Below are 6,000 nucleotides of genomic sequence, written 5' to 3'. Positions count from 1 at the left end.
TAACGATTTGTCAAAACATGTCTCAATGTGGCATGCTAAAACCAAGCAAAAGTACAAAGGGAAAAAAGTTTGTATTTCATAATGCAAAAAAACCTAAAATGCAAGCAAAAATTTCAAATGCATAGCTGCAAATATGTCAAAATTCAGAATAGCATATTCAACTTTTTCATAGCAAAAGTGTAAAGCCAAACAAGTGAAAGTGTGTCTACAAGCAGATTGTTCAAAACGAAAATGCAATGCATAGAATCAATGCATATGTACTGTGGATTCAGTTTCAGGGTGCCAAGCACAAAATGGCAATATCACTTTCACCGGTGTCAAGGTGTATCAGTGTATTGGTCATGCAGGCCAATTCAGTTACATTTCCACTCCAGGTTATTTTCAGGTTCACTCATGCCAGTCTGTGATCAAATCAGTTGTTGCCAATCAGAATGTATGTGTGGTATGTGTGTCCTCACATCTGTGCAGAATTCCAAGTCAGTACAAATCCGGTTCTAATGCAAATATCTTAGCCACGGAATGTTAACAAAGCATGTCAACAAAGCGAGTGTTCACAAATGGGTCACAAATGTGTTCAACGCGCATATGTTCAGCAAAACATGTGTATGGCCATCAAAGCATAGCCCAAAGCAAAAAGTAGTTCCAGCTGCAAACGGAACTCAAGTGTGTGTCCTGCAAACTGAGAATTTCAGTGACAAATTCCAGAGCCTCACTACTGCAAGCTCTTCTCACAATAGGTGACAGATCTTTCTTCAGAGTAATCCCTGCTCACTTCTGCAAGTTTCCTTCGTTGATGATGTCTCAACTTTCCCTATTCCAGAGCTTTCCCCAGTCTATCCTCTTTTGATACCGATATATCATTCACGTGGCACTCATTCAGATTTTTGCAAAACAATGCAGATGGCAACCCTCCAGTGGCAATTCCATGCAATTTCACATAGGCTCTTTACATAGGCCAAAACTCCAGATTCAAATTCACTCCTTCCTTGCCAGGTCATGCTGTTGCCATGCCAGTTGTTGCCGTGCCAGTATTCCAGTTCATGCCATGCTAGTCCCTGCTCTTCTGATGTGGGACCAGCCAACGTTGGATGCAAGTGCAGATTTCAAAGCACAATGGTGTCAGATGGTCTCAGAAGAGACAAAGCTTCACTGTTTTTCAAACATGGTTAGCACCAGGAATTAAAATGCTTTCAAAGCGTGTCTTCCTGCTCATTCTCATTTCTCTCTTTCCCCTCAGGTCCAAACTTGTGTCTGGTTCTGGCTCACAAGGTAAGGCATTACAAATGGATTCTCTTCTCGCTGCAGATTACAAAACAGCCCACAAAATTATTTCTCTCCTTTTTTGCTGAACATCTTTCACTCTCTTTCTCTCTCTTGGCACAGAATGTTGCAAGGTGTCGATTCATATCTACAGTCAGTCACGATCTTCACTTTCCATGGCTTTAGTTGTCATGCCAGGAAATCAGACAGCAAACAGGTCTTCTGGGTACCTTCTCAGAGCACAGCCATTAACAAAGCTACACCCTAAGGCCTCAAATCAGTCAGTCGGCATTCCCCAGAAGTACTGCTGCAAAACACAGATGTCAGGTACCAATGTCTCATCATTTCTGCTAAAAACATGATGCAAAGTCAAATGGTTCCATCAAGGTCTGGTCAATCTGGTCTGGTCAATCTGCTGACAATCATGGTCTGGTCAATTCATGCGATGCAATCTGGCCAGTCATCAATGCAATCTGCAAGGGCTCACTGTCTGCAAATCTCGGTCTGGTCAAGGTGTCTCTCCAGATTTCATGCAAAGAAAACCAAAGTGCAAGTATCAGTTTTCTATCAGTTTCAGATGTATTCAAAGCCAAAAACAAAACAGCATTCTCAATCTATGGTCTCATTGCACATAGCTAGTTCTAAACTCCCCATGTCTCTCAAAAGACATCAATGCTAGTTCTCTCAGTGTCTGCAATATCAGTTCTAGTATATCAGTCTAACCATGCCTCATGATGCGTTATTCCTGCCTCCATTTCTATCCTTCTCAAAACAAAACAGGACAGCCCACTTCACATAGCCCAAAAATTGCACAACTGCATTCCTCTCATTCAGTTGCACTCCATGTTCTGCAAAAGCATTGCTTTCTGTGTCATTTCCACGTGTTCTAGTCACAGACTCCCCTTTCAACATAATCTATTCACACTGAATCCTAAATGTTGACAAAACAAATCGATTTCACTCAAATGTACACTGCTTCCCGCATGTGCAATACAATTAAGATTCAATAAACATTCCTTCCCTTCACGGTTTACTACTTCTTCAAATAAACAGTCTGCTAATCCCGCGCGATGTTTCTGGATAACGTAAATAACCCTTCTCTCCATGCACTCATTCAAACAACTTAAAATATTCAAACAATGCTGTATCTCAGAACATCCAACTTTTGCACGATTCATTCTATTCACATTCTACTTCAATGCTATCCAAGTTTCTATGTCAATAGACAAAATAATATTTTCACTCCCTAACATAGGCAAAGAACTGTAGTTATCAATCCTGCCAAAAATGTCATTACAAATGCCATTTCTATTCAAATCAAAGATTTTCACATAACTGTTTCCATGCACATAACTGCTTCCATGTAAAGGTGTCTTCAATGATACCGCTTCATAAAGCAAATCTTCATAGGCAAACCCTATATGCATTCTGCACATGTCTGTCAAAAATGCACTCTCCATTTCTTCTATTTCCTGGCAAACATCTCATTCAATCTGTTGCTCTGCTTTTGCTGCAATCATTGCTGCACTATCAGTGGAAGAAACTGCTGTCTGGGTCACACTATCTCTGTCATTATTCTGAGGTAACTCTTTCTCCCCACGAGCAATATTCACATCTTCTCCATGCACTTCTTCGTGCTTCAGCCCTGCCAGGCTTTCTCTAGGAACTCTGTTCCCACCCATCACTGCTGTTGACAAAGATTTCAATGGGTAATTCAAAGCTGCTGGGACATCTTCCCAGTTTTCAATTACATGTCTGAGACGATATATTATTGCTCGCAAGTCACTAATATAGGATGTCATTTCTGTTCCTGCTACTTCACTCTTCACTTTCAATTCTTCAATCATTATGGTTGGTGCCGGCGAAAATTCCCAGGCATCAAGCATATTTCTAAGCCGATTTCTTATTGCTTGCAAGTCACAAAAAAAATGAGCTCTATTTGCAGTAGCAATTATTTCAACCCTCAGGATGTCTCTTCTTCAACTAAACCTCACCATACTTAAGTGTGTTTCAAAAAACAAGTTTTCAAGACTTCTCTAAACATGCAGATACAGTAATCGACTTGCCAAAAATGTGCACAAATTCCAACCAATAGGAATCCAAAACTAAGGTCAGATTTCCCCAAAAGTGTCAGTCTCCGCAGAGTTCCAAACAAACAAAATAACACAAGCGTCTTCAAGAAAAAACTGTTTCTGTAGCTCAGCCAAATGGATGTACATTCATTCCCAAAAATTGCCAGTCATGAAAAACTGCTCTGGATCAGTTCCAATTCATATTCTGGATTCAAAGTCAGTCAGACAATTGCATTCCCCTTCCTACAGTGAACAAAATTGTGGACGAAGCATGCTCTAATTTATAACATCTCCAAGACAGACAAAACACCAACATAAAATATCTATTCCCACAAACTAGCAGAGAACACAGCTGCACACGATGTTCAAACTTCTACTTCAGCTCAACACTTGTGTATAGGCGCGTTACAAATGCCATATCATATCATATCGATAAGTGGATCAAAGTCAGCTGTAAAACTCTGCAGACTAAACCCTCTGTTCCATGTTATCAATCCACATCAGTGAAGTCCCGCGTTACGGGTGCCATTTTGTGAGAAAGTCAGACAAAACTGCCTTTGGCCTACCCCCGTGTGGGCAGCCTGTTTTCAGTCTTAGACAATCTCCTCGGGGGTGTCGATCACTATGCCCTCCCTGCTCTTGTACCTCATGGCCTTTGTGCACTGTGTTACTCCTAGATTACTTCTATCTTATTCCAATGGACCCATTAACATAAAACACAAAGAAAACACATGAATCGATTCAACAATAGAAACACTTTTATTCATACATAGCAATGCATGATGCAAATACTACCATAATGCAAATCTTGAATTTGCACCTTTTGTGCTTTTGGTGCATATCTACCAGCAATGCAATAACTATAAGCCTTAGAGGCTTCTAATGCAAGCAATCTAATAGCCACACCATTCCTCTCCATTCCACACCATACTTCACACTTTCTCTCTAAGACAAACCCGGTCTGATTACCCTATCTATAGCTCTGTGTGAGTGTCTGTTCTAATTCCCCATGCATGTGTCTTATTCAGCAATACTCCCCTTTTTCTCTTGTTTTGCTCTGTCTCTCCTCACCCGCTAACTCTGCAACCAGCCAGTCAGTCAGGGCCAGGCCTCTCTCTGCCAGATCCCTGCCAGATCTCATCAGCTCTGCTCAGAATGCTTCCCCAATGCTCCCTCGATCTCAGAGTCATCCAAATGTCTCTCGATCTCTCAATCTCTCAGAGAGCAGCTCCATCCAAAACTCCATCTCCAACAACTAGAAACTCCCAAAGCCTCAGCTCTCATTATACTGTTCAATGAAGTATACATATCCATGGTTACAATCGTTCTCTTTTAGCTAAAATGCCTCTCTTTCTGTCTGTCAGCAATTCTAAATGTGAGCAGTGCCTAAATGTCTGTGATGCATGTCTTGTACTTTTCCAATCACTGCGTGTTCTGGTCAATGTGACATTTTCTACATATCTATACCATGGCCTTCTTCTGTCTGCCTGCACCATCTCCTCATATTTCTCCATTCAAACCCCTCTATCCTTCTGCCTGCAAAGCTCTCTGTTCGAAGCTCCTCTCCCTCATGGCGCTGCCTACCCCTACCTTCTCTCTGTCTGCGAAGCACGAGGCGCCAGGCTGATAAAGCCTCCTTCTCTGTGTCTCTACTAAGGCAAAGGTGACCTCTTATCAGCCAAAGTGTTTACACATTCCTGTACACTGTAACTCATAACAATCTCTCCACACTCTGTGGCTCTTCTGTGTGTCTCATTCAGTGGAATGGCTTCATGCTTTCTCTATTCTCGAATGTAGTGCCTAACACATTCATTCATACCAAGCACTATACTCAAAGCTCAATGCATATTCTAAGTGCACATTCAATGCGTGTCTCTCTACAATGCACACATAATACATAACAACATATCGCTACAAATATAACGTGTCTCTACATGGCACTTCAAATATAACAGGCCTCATTCTATAACACATACAAATGGCTACATATATGTGGATAGTCTAATGATGTACTTCATGTCACTACTAATCAGTACTAATCAGAATGTATGATGGATAACTAAACAGGATGCAATGGTGGATAACTAATCCCTAAATGGGTAATGATTCTCTAATAATGGGTAAGGATTCCATAACGATAACATACCAGGCCTCTCCATACTATCAGGTTTTGCAGATTCATTGCAGGGTAGTAGCTAATGCACTTGGTGTGTAGTGTTGGGCAAAATTGCCAGATTCCGCTGCGCCTGCTGTGGAAATACAATTTCTCAGATTTTGATCCACTACGCCCATCTCTGCCATATCGCCACACCCGTGGATTAGCCCGAAATCCTCACACTCTTCCGGTGGGTCATGAAATGTGAAAGATTTGCTGTTGCGTGCCTCTTCCCTTATCTCCTTACAACCGAAACCCACCAAAAACTGAACTGCCAAAGCCTGGGCACATACTGAATTTCCTGTACTGCATGTATTTCGTATGGTTCTATTTTGCACCCTGCAGAATGGTTCGCGTAAGTGAAATCTGACAACACAAAACATACCTTTGTACTGGTGCGAAGGTTCGCATGGGCGAACTCGGCCAATGGCGCGCAAACTAAGGAGAACCTGTGCTTTGATGTACAAATTATTTTACTTGGCGGAGGAACAATATTGGTGATTTGGTGGAACA

The 6,000-nt window shown here is 41.6% G+C and overlaps 1 long non-coding RNA gene across 1 annotated transcript in view; it reads left to right on the top strand.

Annotated features, from left to right (window-relative positions):
• Positions 1-1,233: 1,233 nt before the first annotated feature.
• LOC138453187 (uncharacterized) overlaps positions 1,234-6,000 on the top strand; it is a 131,112-nt gene continuing 126,345 nt past the window's right edge. Inside the window, exons 1-2 of the long non-coding RNA XR_011260373.1 lie at positions 1,234-1,269; positions 1,384-1,587. This is a non-coding gene — a long non-coding RNA (uncharacterized lncRNA). The remainder of the gene's footprint in view (positions 1,270-1,383; positions 1,588-6,000) is intronic.

This window comes from Ambystoma mexicanum, chromosome 4p (assembly GCF_040938575.1).
Source record: "Ambystoma mexicanum isolate Mex_15411 chromosome 4p, UKY_AmexF1_1, whole genome shotgun sequence".
NCBI classification, from domain to species: domain Eukaryota; kingdom Metazoa; phylum Chordata; class Amphibia; order Caudata; family Ambystomatidae; genus Ambystoma; species Ambystoma mexicanum.
The sequence above is the reverse complement of the archived record's forward strand: the minus strand, read 5'-3'. Positions and strand labels throughout refer to the sequence as shown.